Source organism: Fukomys damarensis, unplaced genomic scaffold (genome assembly GCF_012274545.1).
Source record: "Fukomys damarensis isolate Sample0158 unplaced genomic scaffold, DMR_v1.0_HiC HiC_scaffold_16, whole genome shotgun sequence".
In the NCBI taxonomy this organism is placed as follows: domain Eukaryota; kingdom Metazoa; phylum Chordata; class Mammalia; order Rodentia; family Bathyergidae; genus Fukomys; species Fukomys damarensis.
The window spans coordinates 63,721,080-63,749,019 of record NW_022900928.1 but is presented as its reverse complement, the minus strand read 5'-3'; the positions used below and the strand labels follow the sequence as shown (position 1 = coordinate 63,749,019).

General features: G+C 47.3%; 1 long non-coding RNA gene across 1 annotated transcript; it reads right to left on the bottom strand.

Annotated features, from left to right (window-relative positions):
• Nucleotides 1-786: 786 nt before the first annotated feature.
• On the bottom strand, nucleotides 787-13,004 carry LOC104865728. Its single transcript, XR_781251.2, has 5 exons — nucleotides 12,753-13,004; nucleotides 9,668-9,799; nucleotides 5,793-5,980; nucleotides 5,176-5,312; nucleotides 787-1,855 (listed from the first exon to the last, which is right to left on the bottom strand). It is a non-coding gene; the product is annotated as an uncharacterized LOC104865728 (long non-coding RNA).
• Between the last annotated feature and the right edge of the window lie 14,936 nt (nucleotides 13,005-27,940).

Sequence of the window (27,940 nt, the reverse complement as noted above, 5' to 3'; positions counted from 1 at the left end):
ACTCACCAGCCCAGAATACACCCAGCCTTCTGTGTGACTTTGGGGGTTTTCTGCCTATGTGGCTGTGGGGTCTGTGGATAACCTGCCACACCCACGGTGACAAATACAATGTGTGTGCAACTTGCTCACTCCATAGCTTCTTCATTCCTGTGCTGTGCTGTTATTTTCATGCTCTGGGTTATATTTAACTCAAGTCATAATATTTGGGGGGTTGGAAGCCTGCTGTTTCACCAAGAAAGACATTTGAATATTCTCAGTTCCAGAGAATTCCAAGGGCTCTGGGAAGAGAGTGAGGCGCTTGCCCCAGATTTGTCTGACACATCGTGGTCACGTGGACTCCATTAGTGATGACTGAGGTGTTGAGCAGGCAGCCTAGAGGAATATTGTAGAAATGATGAAGAGGAGCCCTGACTGATGTCAGCAGGAGGCTGATGCCTCTGGGCATCCCAGGGCACTTGCCCCACAAATCCCCACAGGGAGGGGAGCTCTAATTGGCTATGTCGCCTGCTTTCTCACCACCCCACCTCTCCTACCCAGTGCCAGTCTAAGGGGTACACAGAACTGGAGTCCCATGTAAGCTGAGAGAAGGCATAACTCAGCTCACCCTGCTCCTGTGAAGAAAAGAAAGCACATGGAGGGGGGCCCCCAATATTTGGAGTCACTGTTTTCCCTGAAGAAGCCTGGCAAGATCGGCACTGGGCAACAAACACATTGTCCATAAAGAGAAGAAACAAGCAAGAATAGTACTATTTTATTCTTTACAGTACAAAGATATCCATGGGGGCAGATAGCTTCACCTGTTTCCAGATTTTATGGATGCCCTGTATGGACATACTTTTAAATTTTGACTCTACATTGTCTGAAAATTCTACATTATATTATGCAGTGCATTTCTTGAGGACACTCAACTTTCTTTCTTTCTTGTCACTTCTCCAAGCCGTATGGACAGATTTCAAAATGCACTGAGGTGGGGCCTATGAATAGATGGAGACTGAGGACAGGCAGAACAGGATGATAGCACAGGTTTAATTTTGGTGTCTAGACAAAGGAAACTGTTGGTGTGAGAGGAGAGAAGAGCGCAAACATTCTCCATTCCCCTTGCCAGTGGGAGTAACTAACTGAGACCTGCAGGGTACTCCAGGGAAACTGGTCCTCCTGATGCCTTGCAGGACCTTGCCAGGTAGAAGCCACCAGGAGCAAGTCACTTGGGGAGGAGGAGGGGAGGGCTAGTCCAGTCTCACTTGCAGCCCACTGTCTCATCTCCAGCCTGAGCTTAAGCACTAAAACCAGAATTTGCTTCACGTTCATGGGAACTGACATATGGTATAATTTTTTTAAATCTTTCAAGTTCCCTAGGCAGCTTTGACGTGAATATTAATACTAACATAATTTCATGATGATTAGAGAACACAATTAGGGGCTATTAATAATGACACAAATAATGACATTTAAGGCCTCATTTTAATTTAAGTAATATTCTGTCTGGTGGTATTTAAACAGCTCTGTCTAGCACAATCAGTATAGGGCTGGGGTGCAGACACTGCTCATAGAATCCATCAGTCCATCTTACCAACTCACCTCCATGGACAGGGAGAGAGTTAGGGACACACTATTGCATTCCTGAGAGACGCCCAGAGAGCACATTCTGCCCTATGTGTGACCCAGCTCCCAGGAAAGTTCCCTTGGACAGAAAGACCAGTGTGCAGATTTCAAGAGCAGAAACTGAGGATATCTGGTGGCTGGAGCTCACGAAGCAGGCACATGTTCCATTCTTAGGTATCATGCTTTCCCAAGATTCATGCAAAGTGTAGGTTTCTGTGTGTATTAGTTGGCTTTTTATCACTGGGACCAATACCTGAGAAAAACAAGTTAAAGGAGGAAAGATTTTTTTCTGGCTCATGGTTTTGGAGGTTTCAGTCTGTTGTTGGCTGGCTCCATTGTTTCAGGCCTGTGGTGAGGCAGAAACATCATGTCAGAAGGGCATGGCAGTGCAAAGGGAATAAGCCAGAGAGAAAGGCTCAGGAACCAAACACGTTCCCCAGGTGATACCCTCATGATCCATTCTTTAACTAGCCCCACCTCTTGTTCCCATCACCTTCCAGTAATTCTGTGGAGTTATGAATCCATCCACTGATGAAGTTACACCCCTCATAACCTAATCACACTTCAAAGGCCCCACCTCTGAACATGGCCGCATGATCAAGCTCTCAAGTAAAAGTCCTTGGGGGACACTTCATCCTGAAGCTGTAACACTGTGTCCCCACTTCTCAGTGAAATCCTAATGCACCTGCTGCATGAGGCTTCCCACCGAGTCCCAGCAGCCCCGCAACCCTTCTCCTTCAGTGGCGTTATTCAACATCTGTCAGAGCACACCACTCCTGTTGTAACACTTTCTTGCCCACCTCCCCATCAAACGGCTCCCTCTTTGATGGGTGGAATCTGGACTTGTCTGCCTGTCTGCCTTTAAACCCTCGGCTCACAAAAGGTACAGCTTTCTCTCAATGAGTATTTGCTGGAGCCAGGCACGGTGGTGCACACCTATCAGTATGCAGGAGACTGAGGCAGGAGGATCACCATGAGTTCAAGGCCAGCCTGGTCTACATAATGAATTTGGGGCCAGTCTGAACTACATAGCAAGACCCTGATTCAAAAAAAACAAAAATAAATAAATAAGTGTACTTTTGCTGATTGACTTAATGGCTAAATGACTACAGGTTCTGCCTTCAAGTCTCTAGAGCAGAGAAGAAAAATGGAAACAAACTTCCTGAGAAATGTGGATTGCAATAAGAAAGAAGGGGTAGGGGAATGGAAGGAGGAAAGGGGTGAAAGATGGAGGAGAAAGAAACGTATTTGTTGAGCATTTATCATGTGTCGGCGCATGGTGTACTTAATGCCCACAGTCTTCTTTTATCCTTGCAAAAATCCCATGAGATATATACCATTACTGTTCTCATTTCACCAATGGTGAAATTCAAGTTCAAAGTGGTTAGTCATCTGCCTGGTCACACAGCAGTGACCAGGCTGGCTACACCAGCCTTCAAAGCCACCTCTGTCTGAATCCAAAGCCCCAAATTGCAACCATGCACTACACCAGCACAGGTGGCTGTGGAGAATTAGGACCATGTGGGATGTGTATGTCATAAGAGGGGGGCAGCTACTTGCCAATGGACATCATAAATGAGGAAGCCTATTGGTGTTCCTCCCACCTAAGGATCCTGCCAGGTGGGTCTGCCGTGGGAGAAACGGAATCTGCTGGCCACAGGCCAGCACAGGGAGCCCTGGAGCTGATGAGGGCTGGAAGTCTGCCCCTGGAATGGGTGGCACTGGACATGCCTGAGGACAGGGTTGGCAGGCAGCCAAGTCCATCTAGGCTGACGATGTTTTGGCAGAGGCCAGTGAGGCTGCAGAGGCCAGGGCAGGGCCTGTGAGCAGCGGGGGAAGTTAAGTGGAACCCTTTCTGGGTAATTGACTCTGTCTGCCCATAGGACCCCTGCCAAGCCCAGGCAGGCCTCGGCTTGACATGCTGCAACCTGTCTAGAGTGTGTGCTACAGAGAGCAGAGCTGCTGGTTGACAGCAGCTGGCAATTCTGTCCTAAGATTCACCCCTCCAGTTGCAAACCTTTTGTCTGAATCCCTGACATGTAACTCAGGGAACCATCAGAATCTATGCCAATGGCAGCCATGAGGGCTGCCACAATGTGGTCAGCAAATAAAGTGACACTGACTAGAGGACAGAGGCCTGTGGGAGGGGTCCATGCTGAGCCTCCCTACCCAGCAGTGGCCACCTTGGTGCAGCAAGATGACATCCATCACACCCAACGATGCTACATATCAGGCAGAGGCATAGATTTCAGAAGAGCATTGCGACCTCCAGGAGGGGATTCTTATGGCAACAGAACGTACTTAACAACCCCAAAGCTGGTCACTCAAGTTTTTTCTCCCGCAATACAGTGCTTGTTTTCTACAGTGACTGACCATTATCCCCCACATCCTTGCCTGTTTTTTCACAGTCCACACAGTATAGAGATTCTGCCCACCCACCCCACCCCCACAGTCAGCCCACCCCAAGGCAGCAGTGGCAAACACCTCCTGCTTTGATGGGGACCCAAGGTCAAGAGGAACCTGGCCATTTTGAGAAGCAACTGTAATTGGAATGCAGGGGACACAGCAGAGGGCACATAGACATGGGACTTCCTGGGACCTAGGAGGGGGCAAAGAAACAGAGAACGGAGTCCAGTGCGAGACCAGCCTGCCATCCCGTGTCCTCACTGGGTTCTACAGTTGCTTCTCACTCTTGTTCAACACATATTACATCCAACTTTGCCTCTTCCACCCCCTCACCTGCAATCTTTCCCAGAACTGCTGAGCTCTGTGGCTGCCCCTGTATTCTTCCAGCCCACAGAAATCTAAAGCTACATGCAAAGCCATCTCACTACAGCTAGAAGTAGAGTGACAACACTGGCTTCTACATCCCCAGGGCTTTTCACATCTCTCTACAGAAGGACCAGTATTACCAGGCAGAGTTACACCCTTCAACACTCTTGGCTAGACCACTATAACAGGCTCCGAAGTAACATCTGGGCCTTCTATCTCGCCTCTCTTATCCCTTATTATACACACCATTATTAGAATCAAATCTCAAGAGGTAAAAATTACACTCAACCCTTAAAGAAGGGCTTACCATGTGCCAGTCACTTTTCTAAGTACTCCTAGTGTTTTAATTGTGTGACCTTTACAACTCCATGCAGAAAGTACTGTTGATCATTCCCATTTTACAGACAAGGCTACTGAAGCACAGAGAAAATAAATAATCAACTCAAGTTTATACAGCCCAAGGTTACAGTTTGCCCAAGGTTAGAGCCAGGAATGAAAATTACCACTCATTCATAAGAGAAGAGTAGCAATGATCATGTCATATTTACTCTTCACTCAAGAGCAGTCTGACATCTCTCCCATTATAGGTCCCACCTGCTTCAAATATGTGTTCTAACACCCTTCCTGCCTTACATGCAACACAAAGGGCCACTTTTTCTCAAGTACTATAAGCCTTGGTGTGCTTTCAGCCTTCCTTCCCCCAGTGGCACCCTTCTGCCACCCACTACCACCTGCCTCAACTCCTCCCTTCTCAATGCCCACTCCTGGCCAAAAACCAGTGTGTGCCCTCTTTAAACTCACTTTTGCAAAGTCGCTTGTCCTGGTGGTAAGACCACAGGCCTGGGACAGACAGTGTTGCCATGCTCTCTTATTCCTCATTCCTGGCTGTGTCACCTCAAGAAAGCAAATTCACCCCTCCGAACATCAGCTGTCACTGCCTGTGAATAAGAGGTCTTATTTGCAGGAGTCGGTGTCAGGATGAAAGGAGATCGTTTGGGTAAGCACCTGGCTGCTAAGGGATTTTTGGTCAAGGCCAATATTCTCCTCAGCTTCCTTCTCACAGCACTGATCACTGTCTCCCTGGCACTTAGCTGTTGGAGTCCTCCAGGAAGCTGTGAGTTACTTTGTGCAAGTGTTATGTCCTGATAGTCTCTAACATCCCCTAAATACCTGTACTTTACTACCTGTGAAATGTTGTTGATGCTCCATAAATATCTTTTGTATGAATTTATCCATTAAATATATTCATTTAAGTGTCTGACCAGTGTGGGGATTTTACAGAGGACATCTGCCTCTCTCTACGTACCAAAGAAAGCAGATCCAGATGACTTCTGAGTTCCCTTCAACCTGAGAGCCTAGCATTTAAAACATCCCCTCCTTAGGAAGAAGTTGTGCAAAACACAGAACTCTCTGCCTACCTTACACTTCTCTGTTACCAGCAATATAAACTTGAGGTCACACTGACTCTTCAAATCCATTTCTTGCTCCTCGCATTTTCTTCTTCCCATTTATTTGTTTCCAGGGGTCTGGCATTTCTAGTCCACACCAGGAAGCTGAAGTTCTCTGGCAGCCCCAAACCACGGCCTCCACTGGTGGAGAAGTCAAACTGGCAAATAGAAATGTCACTCAATCATTTCCCAGCGCTTTCCTCTCGTTGCCCTTCCCCACCGCATACAATGAGAAATTCTTTTTGCCCAAATATTGTTTGAATTTCAAATACACAATTTCCCTGGGGGTGACCAGATGAAAAGAGAAATCTGGTTTGTAACATAAGACCTCCATGCAGAAGTTGTATTGAGCAAGCCCCAAAACTAAATTTTTATTGAGCTCCTTGAAATGACAAGAGCACATCAAGGCAACCAAGCTCCTTTCCCACCATGGTGTGCTTAAATTATTTTAAGTGAACACCAAAGAAGCATCTCTCAAGGGGTGAGAAAAGAAGGGAAGGATTTTAAATGCAGTGGGCACAATGATAAGTCTGTTCATGGTGTCTAACCTATTCATAACAGCTGCCCAACACCAGCCTTTCCATGCTCATCTCTGGGCAGCTCTGACTGTCCGCAGGTGTGGCTGGGTTCTGAACTTGAAGGGAGGGTCTTTCAAGCCCCTTGTGCAGTGATGGTGAAACTTTCAGGGTGAGTGCCCAGACTGCAACCTGAAATCCACTTATATCTCTCAAAATGTCAACAGTGTAATTAATCCTGAATACTGAAATTTTTGTTTAGAAAAGATAACTCATACATTGACATCTTTGATCTTAAGAGAAAAATAACACTTGTGCCATCAGTTTGCCTCCACTGCTCTAGGACAATGACCCTCAACCCCACTGACTTCATAAAAACCACCTAGAATATTTTAGGGAAAAGATACTAATGTCCAGACCCTACCCTGGGCAAATTAGCCTCCTTGTGTAAGACCCAGAGCTCAGAATATTATTAGATGCTTTCAGATATTTCAGAGGGGCAACCAAGGTAAGACATATTCATAAACTTGCAGTACGTAACCTCCCTGAAATGACACGCAAATTTGTATATGCATGAAAATGTGCTTTGTGGGGGATATGGAGTCATAACTTTCAGATAATTCTTAGAAGTATCTGCAACTTAAAACAGGTTTAACAGATCTACAGCTTCGTTTGTCAGGTTCCTTCCAGATAGAAAACAATATGCTCCCAACATTTTGCTTTTCAGAGTTAGTTGTAATGGAGAGACAAAAGGCAGATCTCTGGGTCCTGGAAGAATGACCTCTGTGGGGGTCATGAGGTGTGAGGTCCATGGAGACTGGTGGGAGTAAAAGACCCAATGAAAAATAATGAGGCGATCTTGCAGGGAAAAACTGGGCATTTGGTGGGATTTGTTATTTCAGCAGTACTGCTCATGACTCAGCTGACAGCTGTGCCCAGCCTGGCCTCTGAATCTGGACATCAGAAGCCAAGTCCATAGAGAATGGTGATTGCCCAGGATCGCCTATTCTGGGAGCTCCATCATTGTGTCTGATCCATGAGTTCTATATAACTGGCCTCAGAACCTTGCTTGCAAGTATGAGTTGCAAGGAGTTACTATAGGGAGGCACATTGGAAAGGGCTGATAAAAAAGAAGTGTCCAAGCCCTGTAGACTTCCCCATGACTAAAGAGACTTCTGAGAGCCTGCAGAATTGGATCCAATGAATGGGCAGGGGCCTTAAATCTTCTGAAAACATCTAAAGAGGGCTTTAAAGGAAAAGATCAGGGTAAAGAGAGAAAATAAGCCATTACCCAGCTATTCTCTTATGAAGATCACTTGCAGCACCTCTGCCCGACCCCCGTGGGCCTGGCTGGGTCTCAGAATCTGGGCTCTGACAGCATAGAGCCAGCCCTGCCTATAGCACTACCCTTGCCAAAAAGCAAGAGGCCAGCCTTGGGGCTTCCCAGACCCACGGTCAGCTGCCTAAGTGCTCAGTCATGCTCATGAATGGGCCCCCTCTTCCTCTCTTTTCAGCCCTGCTCTCTAATTTATCCTCCCCTTTGATAACCAACTCCGAACACATTCAGCCGAGGCCAGGCCATCAGTGCACAAAGGCCTGTGCTCTCGGCTGAATGCAGCACTTCACTCTTGGGGGGATTTCTATAGAAGGCAAAATCCACCAAACAAGCTATTACACTTAAATCAGACAATGCCCGAGGTGGCAGCGAGGAGACCAGCATTAATGACTCAGCTAGCAGCGGGCTTCTCTATTTTGAAGCTCTACCCCAGCATGGGAGAGCAACCTGCTGCCCTTCCCAGCCTCTGCCAGATCCCTCTCCTCCTGCTTTGGGACTAGAAAGGCGACCCTCTGTGTCTGCTGGCTCTCTGAATCCTGAGTGCTGATTCCCCCTAGGCCCACTCTACTGACTCCTGATACCCTCTCTGCTCAGAAATAAGAACAGAGCAGTGAACTCCCTTCTCTAGCCTTCATTCTAAAGAAGAGGAAACCATGGTAACTATTGAAAGTCACAGAGTTAGCTGGTGAGGGAGCTAGGACTAGAACCCTGGTCTCTCATCTCATTCAATTAATGCAAGAACTAATATTAATTAGATGATGTACATAAAGTACATAGCATAGTTTCTGGAGTACAAACACACTCAATGAATGTCAGCTGTTGTTATCTGGTAGTGATATCGTTTTTGTGCAGTTCATTCTTTTGTCCACAGAGTGCCTATCAAGAGACAGGCAGTCTGCAAGTTGCCTGGTATAAGACTACCACACCCCTGCCCTCTGGAGCTTACTTTCTAGTGATTTCAATAGGCAGTGGCAGCAGTGACTTAGAGGTGGTAGCAGAGGGTAAATACAGGGTGCTTTTAGAAGGTAGAGGTAATCCAGACTTGGGGCTCAGTGACATGAAACTAGGATCTCAACTGAGACTGAAGGATAAGTCAAAATTAACCAGGTGAAGAGCAGTAGGAATGAGGGGACAGGCTATCTATAGAGTTCTCTGGACAAAGGGAATAATCAAATGTGCAAAGGGGAATAAGGAATGCAACAACAAATGAAGACAAGATGCCTTTAAGGAAGGGAAAAAGGATGTCAGTGTGCTAGAACACATAGCAAGATGGGTGCTACCTGGAGGGAGGCCAATGGTCATGAGACCTGGGATAAGAGAAACAGGCACAAGTCATCTCACGAACAATGTAGGAAGCCATGGAAAGAAGCCAGGACTTTAAACTGAGAAATAAAGGATGATCCACGGACATGCTAGAGATCAGAGGATCTATTATGAGAGTGAGTAAGCAGCAGCAAGAACAGCTAGCAGGTTAGCCACCAGTTCAGCACTTGTCCCATGTTCCATTTCAACACATTATTTGTCTGTCATCTTGAGTCACCAAATAAGTCCCTCCATTAACAGAACTGATAGAGGGGGAAATAAGCTGAAAGAAGAGAGCAGAAGAACAGAACAATGGCTTTCCCCCAGCCACTTGGGTCATTACCCAAAATGCCTGAAGCACCACATAGTGAGATGAAGATCTTATCCACCAACCAGATATGTGACCTTGGGCAACCTCCATTTCCCCATCTGTACAAGGACATTTACTAAGTAATTGGTAAGCTGCCTTGCAGTCCTTACACTCTATGCTTTCATTACTTGAAATATATATACTGTAACTTTTTTATTCTAACATGCCTTATTTTGCACTTTAATGTTTGTAAAACTAGGTTTCACAGTGGTTCTTAAATTATAATAGAGCAGATGCAGCTCATCAAAATCAAATATCCTGCACAATGATTGAAGATTCTTTCTCTTTTGGGTTCTTGTCATTCAGTCCAAGAAAGACCTACCTCTGACAGCAGCCAGGAAAAGCTGAGTAGGAAATGCACTGCAGCAGAGCAGCTCCAGTCTCTCCTGGCTACCTGTGTGTGTGGACCCTCCTCTTCAGGAAATCCTCTTTTGCAGGGCCCCTGACCTCAGGCCTGTAAGAAGAACATTCTGCAGAGTCACAATACTCTTGCCTTATCCAATAGCTATAGCAGGTGCTAAAGTAGAGACCAAAATTCCAAGGGTTTTTGGGAAAGTGAATAACAACAGCAACTACAAAAACAAATTCAGATTGGGATAGGAGAAGGAAAAACCAGTTCCAAGCTGTTTTGGGCTAAAAAATACTCTCCATCCATGGCTTTAGGACACAAGCAGCATAGTATCCAGAGGCTCACAGCTGCATGGAACAATTCAAAAATTGCCTTGTTGGACTCCAACGTGCCAATTTTTCAAATCTAGAGCCATTTTTACTATTACAGTGTGTGCAGCCTAAGTCTGGAGAATTTTCTTCTGGGAGGGAAAATTGATACTGAAGTTACCATTAACCCCCATTATCTCAGCATGCCCCATTCTAAAAACTATTCTTGGGAACCAAGGGGGCTAGAAGAAGCTATAGAGGCCCATGGTGAGGTTGGTGACACCAACATCACAGGTGCTAACTGCCAAAGTCCATTAGCCCCATGTCTTGGAAGGGTATGAGAGTGAGTAGGATGGAGGGGAGAGGGAGAGACAGCACAGAAAGATCTGGGAATGTGCCTTCCTGGGAATTCCTGAGCTTTGCATGTTTGCCTGCACACCACACTTCATTTGGGTGGACTGGGAACTTGCACGGATGACAGGAACTCAGGCTAATACCTACGTAGACCTGAAGTCCTCACACCCATGCTGCCTTCTCCAGTACAGCCCGGAGCTGGATGGAGTATTCTCCAACAGCTGGTTGGAAGTTGCCCCTGTTATCCCATTCTTATACCCAGCTGCACAAGACCCAGATCTTTCAGATGCAGAAGGATAAGGCAGCTGGTTCCATCTACCCCAGGTGCTCCTTGTGGAAAACCACTCCAATTCTCTGAACACAATTAAGAGCTAGCAGCCTTTACCACATGGTGTGCTATGACCTCCATCTTCCCAACCCACCAGCCCAGCTGAGAATTCAGGAAAAGAAAAACAACTCTGTGGACAAAGAGGGTACAACAGGTGACAAGGAGAGAGTTGCCCATTTGCTGATCTCAAGAAAAAAAATTTTTTTTTTGCATTCTGATGATATAGCAGTTAGTACTTTGAATCCAGAAAGCCTATGGCTGACTTCTGGCTCTGCCACTTGAACCTTGTACTAGTAACTTACTAGTCTGTGAGCCTCTGTTTCTTTTCTGATAGCCTGGAAGCAAAAATAAATACCAACATTGTCGTCAACATTAAATTAAATAATATAGGAAAGTGACATATAATGCTCAATAAGTTGCCAGTGTGCACACACACACACACACACACACATGCCATTGTCCGTCACCAAAATGTTCTGCCCATGTGTGCCTTCATATATACATATTTAATGAATTACTGGGTTTGATATCTATAGTATATATTAAGGTTTATGTACAAACATAGAGCAACCTGGCAACCATTCTAAAATGTCTCTCTATTGTTCATGGAACACACAGCCTTCTCCTTGGTAGGGGAGTTTGCTTCAGAGTCTGGGTACTGCGCCTACACTGTTGGCCAGCTCTGAACTTTAAAATTCCTCTCCTCTTCCCATCCTATCCCTGTCCCTCCTTCAGCACCACCGTCCTCTCTCCAGGGACAGCTCACAAGCTGTCCTCTCCGCTCCAGAGTGTCTTTTGAGGAGCGCAGCAGAGGAAGGCCTCAAAGACGCTGAAAGGACTGGAGTAGGGAAGGGATGTAAGCATTCAAAGGACTACGGTGGGCTGGACGCTGTGCTAGGCGCAGGGCCACTGGATGAGAAAGGCCCTTCCCAGCGGTCCCGCTAGGGGTTGGTTGCCTTGAAAGCAGCGGCAAAAGATGTACACACAACCCATTAGAACAGCACGCTGGAGGGAGGACAGGCGTGCCAGGGAGGCGGTACAGATGGGGATCACGCGGAAGGAGGCCGACGGAGGAGGCGCCCCCCACCAGGAGCCCCGCGGTGGTTGCTCCGGTGCCTGCACACGCTGGGAAGTTGACCTCTCTTAGTCACCGGGCAACTGGTGCAGGAGGGGAGGGTAGTGCAGGGCTAAGTGCTGACGGGACGTCCCTGTCAACACAATGTTCCGCCTGGCCGGGCCTTCATATATAAAGATATTTAATGAATTAGTTAATTAATGAGAGGAGTTTGATTGATAGATCATATGAAGCTAGCAGCAGGGTGAGTCTGACCCCGATGAGGCCGCCTCGGCCGCAATCCGTCCCCCTCATTGGTCGGGAGAGTGCGGTCGCTGCGGCAATTTGCATGCATTTAATGTAGCTCTTTAATAGGATGTAATGTTAGCGAAAGCCAAAAGCGCAGCAGCTGTAACTTAAAAGACAGCCCCATTACTGCAAGCCTTATAATTAGGGTAAGAGGGAGACTCGGTCTGCCATATGTTAAACTCTTTTGAGGTTAATAGCTCTGTAAGATTTTTGCAATTTAAAAAAATTGCACTTGAAGGATGATGACAAGGCTCATCAATGAGGCGCCTCTGCACCCGAGGGAAGGAAAGGAGGATCCCATGTCCCTAGAGGCCCCTCCTGCCCTGGGAAAGGACAAGGTGGCCTCTCTCTTGCCACAAGCCGCCCAGTTTCCCCTCCTACTCCCTGCTCTGCACTAGCTCTTCCCACCCCAGCTCCATTAGCGCAGAGCTGCCCTTGCACTTCGCCTAATCGCACCTCGCCCCACCTGCAGCAAGGCTTCAGGCATCCGGCCCGGAGAGGGTGGCACCAGGCGCGCGCGCTCCCAGGGCCGGGAGAAGCATCGCGCGTGCTTACCTTGCAAAGTCTGGCAACTCCAGAGCAATTACGGGTCCCCGCAGGTTATCTAGAGCTGATTGCACAGCGGGCCGAATCAGGGAACACACAGCAGGCGCTGACCCCCTCCCTGGGGTAGGGGGCAGCGCCTGGAATTTGCTTGGTAATTACCTGGCATAGGACCTTGAGGGTGTTTGTCCCTTCTGTGACCAAGCCCATGTGGCAAGGGGGACGCGAGTTCTGTGAGCAGCGCAGTTCTGGGCTCCAGGGAACCCATGCCAGCACGTGGGCCCTGGAGCGCTGCCCCTGCACCCCAACTGCGCGGTGACACGTAACAGGAAGGCCTGGATCGCACTCAGCTGGAAGAGCTCAGCTGCACCCACCCAGCCTCGGGTGCTTTTCCCAAGTCTCCCTCCCCAGCGGCCCAGGATGGGGGTGAGGGTGGAAGGGGGTGGTGCTGGGAGAACCGCTGCAGAAACTGGAGCGGGCTCTGGAGGTTGGAGCAGCCTCCCCCTGCACGGTCCGCTCCCACGGTCTGCGCTCGGCAGGGAGCGGAGCAGAGCTGCCCGCTTGGCAGATTCTCTCTCCCAGGAGCTCCGCTTCCCTCACCCTCCCCTTCTTCCCCCGCGCTTACCCGACTATCGCGTAGGTGTTGGAGCAAATTTCTGATGACAGACACTCCAGACAAAACAACAACAGAGGAAAAAAGAAATCCCTCATACTTTTTTCAAGGAGGGGGGGCTCTTGTTAGAAGAAAATTACAAGGGCGATAAAATGACTGCTAATTGCATAATTATCTGATCATCTCTGGTACCAAAAATACACGAGATCCTTTTGCCCTCCCAGACACTTAAAGAATTCTCAGGGACACCTCTTGGTGAAGAGACATCTATCTTTCCAAACCCAGAGGGATGGAGGAATAGGAGGAAAGGAGACTTGTGCACCAAGAAGATAAAGGCAGTTGGATGCACTAGCAGGAAAAGGTAAGGTCAGAATGAGGACCAAAGGTGGGGAGAGAGTGGCAGCAGCTGAGTATTCTTGTGAACTACATTCATTAGAGCTACATGGGCTTAAGAGATCATTTAATCCAGCATTATCCTGTTTCATAGGTGTGATCCATAGAGGGTAGGCTGCTTACCTGTTCAAAGTCTGCGGAGCCAGAAGGATGGATGGGATGAGGGTGTGACGATGGAGGGAATATAAGGGGCTATCCCCATTTTCAATGGGTTTAACTAATACTTCTAAAATGTAAAGAATTCCCAAGGCCTCAGGACTTGTCATGGGAACACCTAAGGTTCAAAGCACTGTATCTCCAAGCCTTTCTTGGGGACAGAAACCAGGACTTGAGGGATTTCACTGCACAGGACTGACTATATGGAAATAAGGTGCTGAAGCTAGGTTTCATGATTTTCTTTACACGTGTTATTTTTGTAGGTCAATGGCTCAGGCTTTCTTTCCGCTTAGATGTGGCCCAGTCATCTGGAGCTATTTTCCCACGGGAAGGCACTTCACATAGTACAACAGCCTGAAATGTCACTTTTAAGTCACCAACAACACCTCAACTCCTTGATGGAAGAGGTGCTGGCAGGCAGGACGCAGAGTCCATACTACTTCCTGTTCTCCCTGCCTTAGCCTTATCAACCAATGGGGATTAGGAGTGAGACTCCAGCCTTGCTCTCCCTCTTCCCAGCTGCCACAGTCAGGGCAGGAAGGGGTTCAGAGGCCCCATCTCCACCTCCTTGGGAGTGCTGTGCTGGGTTGAGGGTCACTGTAGCTTTCTAGAGACTTCTTGGCACTTCACACCATTGCTCCATAATCACCATGTTCCCATCAGGTGCTCTCCTGCAGAGCGGGATGGTTGCTTCAGAATTACCATCCACAGATCAATAGCAAGCCGATTACGGGGCCTTGCACAGAGCCAGCAGGGCTCACTCTGGACGCAAATGGAGACGCATGCAGGAACACAGGTTCCCTTTATTAGGGCAGCTGGGCTCCAGGTGAGAGCAGCATAGGGCTGAAGACTCCCAGGATTGGCATGCAGGTGCTGTGGAGTCAGGGCTCTGAACAGAGGATGCGGGAGGAGGAGCTGGGTGAACTGCCTCACAGTGCCTTCCGGAGGCTGACCCAAGCCTCTTCTCTCATCTAGTCAGCTCCCAGCATCCTTTCCCCTACAAGTTAATGAAAAGTAAACAAACTGAGGTTTCCCATCCACTGCCCCTTGATAGGCTCTCCCTTGGGCCAGCGAGGTCAATGCTCAGTCAAGCAGGATGTGTGAGGGAAGAGTCATGGCTTAGGGCCTGGGCCTGGGCTGTAGGGAGACTTCTCTGAGACTCCAGCCCTCCTGTATCATCAGCACTGCTCCTGTGATCCAAATGCTGACGACACAAAAACAAGTCAGACTTATCTTTCTAGGGGTTAACAGAAAAATAGACACATGCCTACTAGATTTCCAGAATATTAGACATCTCACATCCTCAAATTACAGAGGTGAGGAAACTCGGGGCCAGAGGGTGAAATGACTTGAGTAAAACAGGGTCATGTCAGAACTATGTGTCTGTGCTCCTGCTCTCATGCTCTTCCCACCGTAATTTAAGTAGGTGGCAGAATTTAAGTAGGCGCCAGCCCTCTGTCACCAGACCTAGCCAGAGTGGCTTGTCTTCCTGGCCTTTGCCTCCCCTGGCCACTTTCCTACCCTCTTCTTTCTTGTAGGTTCTGATGCTTGATTAGCAGCTCTCCTGTCTTTACACAATTTGGGGGTTCATCTGGCAAAGGGATTTATGACATTTAAATTATTGAATTGAAAATGGAGATTTCCTTCTCAACACCATCTATTGTCAGGGAAGGGAGCCTTAGCCAGAATGGAAGCAGCAGAAATGAGGACAGGAGGAGAGGGTGGTACAGGTCAGAGAGACTCTTGATGAGCCAGCTGGAGTCCTCCCCAGTCAGCTGTGGGGAATACACACACACATACACACACACACACACCCCACCGCCTATCTTCTTTTTCAGTGAAGATGGGGACAGGTGTGTCCTGTGATCTTTCAGTGTGTTAGGCAAGCTCCTGCCTTGGGCCTTGCCCCAACTCCTCCTTTCTTGCAGTCCAGATAAGTGGTCCCCAGCCCCAGGTGCTGTTTGGGCTGGAGGCACTTAAGAGACAGAGCAAATAGGAGATTCTTAGGTCATGGCAGGCAGACTCCTGGAGTGGAGTGTGAGCAACTGGCCTCTTCCTTTTCCTCTCTTTTGCTCTCTGGTCATGAGGTGAAGTTTTGCTCCACCACACACATCCGCCATGATATGCTGCCTCACCACACGCCCAAACCAATGAGCCAGCCAACCATTGCCTGGAATCCCCATAACTTGAACCACAATTAAATCTCTTTATAAGTTAATTATCTCAGGGATTGTTATGATGACAGAAAGCTGCCATATCCCTCTACCAACATTCCCCAGCTACCAGCACGACTTGCTCCCTTGCCCCACTCCGGTTCTGTTCCAATAGCAGCATGTAAGAGGAGACCCACCCTGATGTTCCTGCAAAAACTGTGATGCCCTTGCCTGACATGTGCCAACTCCTCACCCTGCTGTCTGGTGCTCCACAGCACTAATGGCACCTGGTCTAGTATACAACATAGTTATTCATCATGTTTTTTGGCATGCTCCACCTCTGTCCCCACTAAAAAGCAAATGTCAAGAGGAAGGGTTTTGTGTGTTTTGTTCACAGTACGCAGAACACTGCTAAAGCACTAGTAGAAGCTCAGTAAATGTTGAGTAAAACCACAAATGAAAAAATGAATGAAGAGCTGGGAGATACAGTAAAGCTCTCATTTTTTGATGAAGAGATGGAGGCCAGAGAGGGTGAGAGAGGGTTTCATGGAGACAGGGATAAGCTAGGTTTTCTTTTTCTTTCTCCTATTTCCTATGCTTCATAGTTTTCAGTTTATATATTTGTTCATTCACCTATCCATTCATGTGATCATTAAGAAAATACTCATTGAACACTTATTACTAAATCAACTTGCAAAAATAATACTTACATTTTAAATTACAATTAAAATAACCCTTGTCATTATATTTAATATAATATTATTGACCAGTTTGTTCTAGGCATCTTGCTAAGCACTTGACATCTGTTATCACATTTGAACAACTGAGCACAATCCTTCCATTATGCTCATTTTACAGATGATAAAGCTAAGGCTCAAAGAGGTTAAGTGACCCGCCCTAGGTACCCAGTGAAAAATGGAGGAGGTAAGACCTAGGCTAAGGTCTGTTTGACTCCAAACCCTTGTCCTGCTCCACTACATCTCCTTTTCTGCCACCCTCACCCCTTCTTTTTTGTTCCTGTCTCAGGGAACAAATTAAATGGCCCAACCAAGGAGGCACGAGAGTCAGCCAAGGTCACCCAGAGCTTTTTGGTAGCTGCACAATCCTGCTGCTCCCTCAAAGCTACCTCTCCTTAGCCCATCTGTTCGCCTACACCAAGCCCCACTCTGAACCCCACATACAGATGCTGGTGTGATTCACAGCACCAGGATCGGTCCCTGGGAAAGAGGGCTCATAAAACCTTACGGCAGTTTTATAACATATTCTTAGCTTTTATAGGTGTGCTGGGCAGCTGAGGCCCATGAGCAGCAAAGTACCTTTGGTGATGGGCAGCCCCATGGACCTAGAATTGGTGGGAATAGCTACAGGAAAGACAGCACCACTACTTAGCTGCCTGCTTGGGGTAGAGGCAAGAGGAAAGAGCATGTCTTCAGTTCCTGATGGTTTAAAAAGCCCTTTCATCCTGGCTGCCCACCAGGTGACTTAGGTAGACTCTCAGGGATTGGCTGGCATGGTACCTACTCTCAGTGATCTCAGCTATATCCACAATAGGGACAGCACCCAGGTAAAGTCTTCCTCAAGATGAAGCAGAGTCACATGAAGGCATGATTGTCACCCTTCTTGGGGTCTCAGTCCAGGCTCCGTCTATCGCCAGCATGTCACAAAGAAGCCTGGGGGTTTGGGGGTTTTTTGTTTTGTTTTTGTTTTTTTTGCCTGTCTGTGTGCTGGAACCCTCGCTCAGCTTCCTCACTTTCTTCGTAGTCCTTCCTACCGCACTCTGCAAGCTGTCCCATCAGTTGCTTTCTGTGCATAACCCAGGTCAGCACCAGAAAACAGGCCCAGAGCTCAAAACCTCAGCTTATAGGCCCAGCAATAACTACCATCCCACTTTATGTATTTAAATCACTTGAATTCTTAATCTCATACAAGCCAAGTAGATCTCAGTGCCCCTATTTTACAGGCTGCTCGTTCTCCGCATTCTGAGACCCCTTTGAATAATGATCCTGGTCCTGTGCTATTCTCTTCACTTCCACCCCTGTAATCTCATTTCCCACTGTACTTTGCTTCCTCCCTCTTGCCCATCACTGGCACTGCCTGCACCCTCCCTAAGACCCTTTGCATCTTACCTACCACCCAAGATGCTCTTGAGCACCCGGGCTCTTCCCTACCTGAAAGACCTTCATAGGCCTACTGGACTACCAAAGACCTACTCCTTTGTTCAAGGTGCCCTCACCTAAGAGAAGGGCACCATTCAGCTCTCCTTGCCTCTCTCTGCAAGCCTTTCCTGATATGCACCTTCTCTCCTGCCAGAAACCTGATCTGCCTATTCTGCACAAGGACCTCCAGCCCTCATTACAGAACCTGCTCTGAGAGCATTTTAAAAGCAAAGACACTGTTGTCCCTCTCTTGTCACACACTCCTCTGTACACACTCCACATGCACTCACTAAACCCATGAACATGTGAACATGAGAGATTGGCTGTGTGCAAGTAGAAAGAGAAGAAAATTGCACCAACGCAGAGATCAAAGCTTTACGCATGTCCACTTTAGGAGGCTGAGGCAAGAAGATTATAAATTTGAGCCCACCCTAGGCAACTTAGTGACTTAGCAAGAACCTGTCTCAAAATAAACATTTTGTTAAAAGGGCTGGGGATGTAGCTTAGGTGCAAAGTCCCTAGTACAGAAAAAAAAAGAAAAAAGAAAATAAAATAAAAAGAGAAGGGAAGGGAAGGGGAGGGAAGAGAAAGGAAAGGAAGGGAATAAAATTCTGGTACAGACTACAACAGGCATTGTCCTATAGAAGTGTCCAGTTATGCTAAGTGAAATAAGCCAGACCACAAAGGAAACATATCATATGATTTCACATTTATAAATTATCAAAAGCAGTAGAATTCATAGAGACAGAAAGCAGAAAGATGGTTGTCAGGGACTGCAGGCAGGGGAAATGGGACTTGGTGTCCCTCGGTGCAGTTTCATTTTGGGCAGATGGAAAGAGCTCTGGAGATGGGGAGGGGAGATGGTTGCAAACATCATGAATACTGAGCTGCACACTAAAAAGTAATAAAGGTGGAACATTTGATGTGGTTTGTGTTATATCATAATAAAAATACAGAAAAATATTCTCCCCTCTATGTCTGGATCTTAAAGAAGTGTGAGTACTGTGGGAAGCTTGATGCACTCTTTGGGCTCACTTGGTTTATGGGAAGAGGAAGTGCTGAGGGTGGGAAGGAGAACCGAGGAGACAAAGTGAACAGTGTTAGACCCAGAGCATGCCCAGGGCCAGGAGGCACGCTTTCCCAGAAGCTTGCAAGGCAGCGAGATAGTCAAACTTTCACAGAGCACAGTGCTAGGGACTTGGTCATCTCAAAAAGAGGAGGAATCGGGATCATTCATGCAACATCTGCCCCGGCCTGCCACTTCCTCCTTTTTCTTTTTTAGAGTGAGCAGAGAGAAGGAAATGACTAATATTTATGCTTCCAATGTTCACTGATACCCCATGGCAACCCTGAGAAGAAAGAATTACAACTTCTGAGCTAAAGCAGCTAAGACCCAGAGAGGTCCTTTCAGTTGCCCAAAGTCACACCGAGTCATTTATTCACAGTGGTCAGAGCCTCTCCCAGCAGCAGGGAATTGAGTAGGACAGAGCCTTTATCTGATGTAGAAAAAGACCCCAGAGAGAATATTGTGATTCTGCAGACTGATGGGCAGGTGCCTGGGCTGCACTGGGACAGAGAGGAAGGTTTGCTATTCAGGCCTAGGACATTTCAAGAAGGAACCTGAAGGAAGGGAAGATTCCTGGTGCGTGCGTGTGTGCGTGCGTGTGTGTGTGTGTGTGTGTGTGTGTGTGTGTGTGGTTGGAGGGTTCTTTAGTTATCCCTAAAGCCCTCAGGGAGTGTAGCAGTGTGCACCTATCCACAATTACAGAACGTGACATCTCAAGTCACCTACCCTCCCCTTCCCCAGCACAGCCAATGAAAAGTCACATCTGACCCCTTCCTCGAAGAACAGTGTTTGAGAGACACGTACACACATTTTATTCCTTAACTTGCACAAAAGTACAGCTGTTTGTCAACTTGCAGGCTTTGCATTTCTAGGCTGCCTTGATGTGTATGCCCCTCGTACCTTTTGGCCCTGTAGGATGCTGGGAAACTAAAATGACAGCAGCTGCCTTGCCCTGAACCTTGACCTCCTCCTGGGCCACCTCGAGTACCTTTTCTGCAACCCTGAAGTAGAGGGCCAAGGTGCTGGTGGGAAGCAGGCAAGCTGCAGTGCAGAAGCACCAGGGAGAGGGGTAGCATGACATCAATCTCTCTTCAGCAGCACGAGCTAGGAGGAGAAAGCATATTTAGGGAGGGACCCACAAACGCGGGCTGATTGCAAAGAATGTTTCACATGTGCAGCTTCTGCCAGGAAAGTCTGACTATAAAAATTTAAGTCAGTGGAGGGCTCCTTTATTGAGAGTCTGTTATTTGCACTTTCTCACAAGTTTTGGGATTTTCAGTGGTAGCTACAGCCTACAGGGGCAACTAACTGGAACCCAGGACCAATCAAAATGTCAAGAGATGCAGCTCAATGCTACCATGGTCCCAGGGCAAAGTGAGGTGCTCAAACCCTGGCACCATCTCCAGTCAGCCAGTCTGTAAATGCTGTTTCTGGGAGAGTTGGGAGCAGATTGAATCAATGACAGGAACCATTATCCTTCAAAGATACACAAGGCTATGGCCATAGACTGACTACGCTTGCCCAGGCAGCAGCTGAGGCTATCCCAATCCCTGGAACAGGAAAGAAGGAAGATGTTGACACCCCAGTCGGTCTGGAAAACATGCAACAGTCAGGCTTCAGGACGTGAATGGCCTGAGTCCAATCTTGACTCTTCTACTTCATATCCATGTGACCTTGGAAATATTCAGCCTGAGCCTAGGGGTCTCCACCTGTAATATGAGAATGCAATCCTTCCATCACAGGGTTGTTATAAAGATAAAAGAGGTGCATGTAAATAAAGCTTCTAGCATAGACTGGTCTATAATAAGCACCCTGTGGATAGCAGCTGGTATCAATAGCTTTACGATCATTAGTGTTATTATCTTTAACTAAGACTTACTTGGGTGTTCCTTTTGGACACCTGATTGATTTGTTCGGTATTCATGTAGGCCATGTGGCCCTGGAAGTCTCCCAGTACTGCTAATTTTGGAGCATGGGGTTTTGCTCAGTGCAAAGGCCTTGGGTTCAATCCTCAGTGATGCATTTTAAAAAGTAAGATCATTAGAAATAAAAATGAAAATAAATAAGAAAAATCTTGAAGGCAACTTTTTACCTCAAAGGTAAAATCCATACACTTCTATACTTTTCTCAGGCACCCTCTAACTCCAGCCCATAGCCTGAGGGAAAGGAAAAGGGACTGTTTTATTTGCCCTGAGGCTCTTCATTGGTGTTCCTGACACACTTGACCCTCACCTCCCTTCCAGACAACCAGAAGAACCAAACTGTCCCCTGAGATCCCATTCAGGGATCCTGAGCCAAATGCCCTGGAGGAGCCATCCCTCAGCAGACTGGCTACGGTATTGCCTCCTCAACAAGACAGCCCAGCATCCACCCATGGGAGAAGGGAGGAAGCCAGACTGGGAAAGCAGCTTGGATCCCAAGCCTTGCCCCATCATCCCTGACCCATCTCTGACCCTGATCCTCTCCCAAAGCCTCCTCAGAAGCTGTCCACACTGGCTCACAGAAGGACAATTGCCCTCCCCTTGCACAGTGGCTGCTTGGTATTCACTCCGTGTCATCCTTGCCTGTCTCCATTTGCAAAAGTCTCTTTTTGACCGCTCTATGTGTCTCTCAGTTGCCTGTGGGGGGAGGGAGTGAAGGGGAAGGGAGAGAGACGTCTCAGCATTTACCTAATTAGTAGTAATTAGAAGGCAGGGCCCGGGTGCTCTCCTCACAGCTGCTCCGAAGGACAGAGCTGGCTGGAGAGGAGCTGCTAAATGGGCATTGGACACACCATCTGAGCGAGCTGTGGCCCCACTCCTGCCTCTGGGCTCTGGCTTCACTCTCCTGCTGTGGAAGTGCTGCTCCTCATTCTTCCTACAGCTACTCTTCTCAGGCGTCATCTCTGGAGTTTGCCTTTGATTCTCAGCCCCCAGAGCAGCAGCCTTGGTCACACTCTGGCCCCTTGCCCCCCACCACTGGCCTATAGAGGCCTGGTTTCTATGGCAACCCAACCCACCCACTGCCTGCAGGAGAGTATGGCTGTCAGGAATGGGCATGCTGCTTTCCCAGAGCACCAGTTTGGTCCCTAGTAACCCCTGAGCCACTGTGTTCTCCTCGAATGGATCTCCACAAAGTGGAGTAGCTATGCCTCGCGCCATCATCTCTGGTTGGGTCACAGTTTCTTTTCTGCTCCCTGGAGCCTAGACAGTAGGTCTAGAACAGCAATAGAGTCTCCAAAGATGGCATCTCCTGTGGTTAGCGTGTCTCTCCTTCCTTAGCCTCTCTTCCCAGTAGGGGGAGTGGAATTGAGACGCCATTTTTATTGGAGCTTGGCCTGCCCTGACCTCAACATTAGGCACCAGCTGCTTGGTACTGTTCATCCTGTTGATGCTTATTAATGATTCTGATTAACCTCTGTGGAGATCCATTATCTCTAAGCCAAGGAATATACTATTAATTCCCATCTGTGTCAGATTACTTACAGTTAGTGGTTGGTACTTTTCCATGGTCTCACAACACATCTTAATCAGATGGTGAGTGGGTTTAATTAGCCGAAGTATAGGTTTTATTTTTTTATTCATATAACTACTTAATCTAATGGAAGCCTATTATCTGTGGCTTTTTTCCCATGCATAATTATTGCTGTTTTTAATTGATGGTGCATCAGGGGTTGCGGCTACAATATGGCAGCTGGAACACAAAGTCGCCTTTCCCCAGAATGAAGGTTGAGAAAATGAGTTGTCAGTGAGGCATCAGATTTCTTGTTTTCATTGAGATGTGAGCTCCCATGTGGAAGCTGCTGGCTCCTGCCAAAAGAAAGAAATGTGGTTCTCAGCTGGGTGACCCCTGGGCTTCACTGCTGCAAAATGCCCTTCAGGAGCCCTGGGGCTGAAGCCAAATCGGGAACAGCTGGGAAAGATAGCTATTTGTCAATCCAACCAGATCATAAGCAACCCCGGGGCAGGGACCTGGTCTTTTTCTTGTTCTGCTTCCTCTATCCCATGGACTCTGTCTGGAATAGACTACAATACTCTGTGTTCTTCATGTACGTGCTGTGGATTGAATTTGGAGATGAGGTGGTACAGGAACCCCCAACTCTTGCAGAGAAAGTGGTTTGTTTTGAACATGAAAATCAATCTAAAGCTCTCCTGCAGAAAGAAGGAAGAGTCCACTTGCAGATTTAGATGGGGGTTTTCATCCAACCCAGAGATTCTATCTGTCTCCCCTTAAAAATAAGATCTTGATCTTCATTGGGATGAAATACCAAAATTCCAGTAGCCGTTTCAGATAAAGATCTCTAAGGCCCCCCTAAAAAACTGTTCCATTTACCCAGATTTATAGGAGATAAGCAAAATTGTGGTATGATAGAAGGTGGTCAACAAATTTGGTGAATGTTTAAATTTTTTTACTTATTTCAGTAAAAGACACATTGCCACTAGTCCCCCTCAAAATTCTCCTCCTATCTTCAAATGCACTTGTCCCATTGTTATTGGCAGTTTCTGATGCAGTTCTGGAAGTCTTCTCTCATGTTTTTAGTTACATGTTTGTGGTAGTCTCAATGTCCTGAATCAATTTAAAATATTTACCTGTCTTGGTCATTTTGAGTTTGAGAAAGAGTCAGAACTCTCATGGTCTCCAGTGAATAAGGATATGCTATAATATTTTTACTAGCCTGTTTTTCCAGTTGTATGGCACTCGGCAGCAACATTCACTGAATTTTTTAAACCACAGTTAATAAAGACACTCACAAAAGAAGACTTCTAGAACTGCTTTAGAAAGTGGCAAGACTGATGAGCTAAGTGTGTTCAAAGAAAGCAGGAGGATTTTGAGGGGGATTGATAGCAATATGTCTTTTACTGTAATGTTTTTTTAAAAACTTAAATATTCACCTTATATTTTGTCACCCTTTGTATCTGGACAAAAGCATCAACCATTAAATTCCTAATAACTTTAGAATATTTATAGATCAGCTTGTTCTAGAAGTTGGTGAGCAAAGCCCTTAGCTGCTCCAAAGTGGGAGGATTCCAGGGATTTTGATCAATTTTCAGAGTACCTTAGACCAAACAGAACAGGGAGCTCTATTCACTCCTAACAAGGTTGAGAGAGTCACAGGATAAATTGTTTTTCCTGCTCTCTCTTAATTCCTCTCCCCCACTTGCCTCCAGCTCTCTGCAGACCCTTAGCATGAGTCATAGGAAATCTGCATAGCTGGGTTCAAAGACCAATTTCCCCTCCTGCTTGTCTCTTCCTGTTAAATAACTTGACAGAGAAAGGAGGCCAAGGAAGAGAAGGTAAGGAGGCTTTCTGGTTGAACAACTGCCTTTTCCAGGACATCCAGAGTTCCTGGGGCAGGAGACAGGGACTTTCTATCCTAGCCCACAGCCACAGTGGGCTATTGTTGTCAGTGACATTAGGTTTATTCCTTCCTTCCCATTTTGCAAAAATATTCGTACAGAGATTTCTGTGCCTGACCCACAGTCAGCAGCAGACAGGAGCCACGGATTCCTCTTGCAACGTTTTACAGGGTGACGGATCAGATAATGTACACTTAGCGAGTGCACAAATAATGTGAATCAGGGTTGGCATAGTGCAGTGAGGTGTAAAAAAAGCAATTTGAATTGTTCTAGGGAAACGCCAGAGCCGCTCTGACATGCTTGCTCGCCAGCATGCTGCCCTGTGCCCCTCCAGAGGGCTGAGCTGTAGGCTCTGGCCAGGATGGTGACGAGGCTTCCCAGGGCTACTGGCCTGGAGGAGAGCTGCTCCAGGGACAGGGAGAAAGCCCAGAGAGGACGAGTGTGACTGGGTAACACAAAGCTCCAATTCACATCAGAGGGGACTGCTTCAGCCACTGATCTGTTGAGGCTGTCATGGGAAGGAGGGAGAGAAAGAGTGAGAAAAACTAAACCCTCTGTCTTTGGAAATGGCCACACATGTGTGGGTAAGTTGACACTATTCTCTTGGGAAGATCTCTCTGGTCTCCCTGGACTTCCAGAAGTCATCTAGTCCACCCTCCCACTTCCAGACAGAGCTGTGCCTCCTCTCCCACACAACAAATGGGTTTCCTTTCAGACTCTCCAAGGGAAGGAGATTTTGCATCCTCTCTTAGTCACCTGTTCTAGTATCTTACAACGCCCACCCTCCGGAAGTTCTCACATCCAGCCTAAATCCAATCCTTGAAGCAGCCTTCAGCTTGCGTGTTGTCTCTGGAGGGTCTGACCGCGGTTGTCAACCTGCTCGCATGTGTGTGTGCATGTGCCTACACATAGAACTGGACCCAGTGCCGTGTCCTGGCATTCCTGGTGAGGCGCAGTTATACACGAAGGTGCTACCTCATCCTCCAGGTCAGCCCTCCCCACAGTGTTCTCTTCACTCTGGAGCTTGCTTTATCCAGCTTCCGCTCCCTGATGACATTCTGCAAGGGCTGAGGCTGATCTCCACCTCTCTCTGGCTCTGTCAGCCTCTGCCCTTGCAACCTCTTCTCCCACCATGCAGCTTCTGTGAGGTTTCCTGTCCAGTAAGGGAGACAGGCTGTTTATCACCATGACACCTGCAGGGCAGTCCACCTTGCAAAGCCTGGGAGTTTGTGCAATCCTCCCAGCCCTTGCTTTTCCCCAGCCCTCACTACTGTCTCCCAGCTTTCTGGGGGACTAAGATGTTCAATAAAATGGTTTGCATTTGTTTTTCGATAACCATAAGCAGACATTGCCAACCTCCTCCATTAAGTCCCTTTGTCAAGTCAAGCTCCAAACCTGAAACTCAGCATCTGGGCATTTTATAAGACCTGGTCATAGGGAAAGTGGTGGGAAATCTCCCAATTGTTTCAAATGAAAGCCGATTACAGGGAGTGCGGGAGTTTTCTGGTGGCTCGGGAAGCTGAGAGGTTCCGGGATAATGGATGGCCATCCTACCGCCTGCCCACCTGCATTACTGACCTTAGAGTGGCCAGGCAGAGAGCCCAGCGCAGATTAAGAACACAAACAAAAGGGAAGACAGGACAGGCCTGGGGATAGGCAGCCTGCTGAGGGACTGGCTGAGGCCTCCAGATTTTTTTCCTAGGAAATCTGGGGACATATTTCCATGTTGTCTTTGCATAAATTTGTGTGCTGATTTGCATACATTTGCATTTTGCCTTCAAAACACCCAAACTCCCAGAATATAAAATAAAATGCAATTAATTAATTAATTGGTACGATGGATGACAAATGTAGCCATGCTAAAAATACAGACTCGGTGGGGGGCCCTGATCAAGGGACAGATTTTCTAGGTTGTCCCCCTAAGCCAGAATGGATCTGGGGCCATGGTGCAAGCTGTTTTGAGGTTGTCTGTCTCCTTCACTAGACAGTGGGCCCTTGAAAGCAGCATAGACAGAACTCTTTGAGCTTCCTGTCCCTAGGTGCCAGCACAGGGCTTGTCACATATGAGACTGTTACTGAGTATTTGGAGAATAAGTGAATCAGTAACTACAGGAGTAAGTAAATTACTCTCCGGTAAACTTATGGCCCAAAGGCAGATCAGAAAGAACCAGAACCAATGCTAGACCTCCCTGTGACCTGACTGGACAAGGTTCAGACACACTGGTCAAAGAAGCGGGGAGACAAAGCCCTCACAACCTACTGACCAGTGACGTGGTTCTGCCTCAACCCCAATGCGGAAGAGGCTGAGACTAAGTCTGAAAGTCATCCTGTTCGCAGGCCAGTTCCAGATAACAGGGAGGGTCTCTCCAACCTGAGGCAGCTTGGACTGAGATATGGACCACACAGCAGGCACAAGGGGAAAGAACAATGGCTGTCAGATCCATCCTCTATCTGCTCAAACCATGGTGCTTTCTTCTTAGCCTGGAATGGGCCCAAAGCCATGGCCTGGCCTATCCTCCTTCAGTGTCCAGAAAATTCTTCTTAAAGTATTATATGCATAATACTCAACAAACTGGGCATGGTGGTGCATGCCTATAATGCCAGAACCAGGGGAGGTTGAAGCAGGAGAATCCCAAGTTTGAGCCCAACCTGGGCAACTTTAGCAAGACCTTCAAAATGAAAAGTGAAAAGGGCTACTGACATCACCTCTTCCTCCACTAAGAGAGACATGGGATTTTTTCAGACCCCCAAGAGAGCTGCCATGGATACCAGGTATCTATCCCACATGCTGCCATTAATTCTTTGGAAGTTCTGCCTGATGTTTCACCTAATCCCACACACTACACTGTGTCTGCACTTGCTCAGTCCACACTTGGAAAGCTTCAAGAACCATTATTTTTTATCCTGCACATCTCTCTGCTATGTTGATCCTATGATAAAGGGTTGTGGAATGGATTTTGGAGCAGACTGCCCAGATTAGAATCCTCCCTCCACCCTTTCTATTGGTAAGACCTTGTATAAGCTAGTTAACTTCCTCTCTGTCTCATCTGTAAAATGAGAATGATAATGATATCTACCCCATAGGTTGGTCCTGAGCATTAAATTAGATGATACACATAAGTACTTACAACAGGGCTTGGAGCATAGTAAACACTACTTGCCTGTTAGACAGTATTTCTTTACAATGCAGCCCCTTGCCTTTACTTGGAGAAGAGAAAAAAAAATAGCTAACTAAAAATGAATAGTTGGGCATGGTGATGCACAACTGGAATACCAGCACGACAGAGGCAGAGGTAGGAGGATCACTGAGGCAGGAGTTCAAGGACAGCCTAGGCTACATAATGAGTTCAAGGCCAGCCTGAACTATATAGTGAGACCCTGTCTCAAAAAAATGAATAAAAGAAAAAAGAAAGAAAAAATGACAAAGAATAAGTAAGATTTTTAAGGGGATGGGGCATAGCTCAGTGGTAGAGTGCT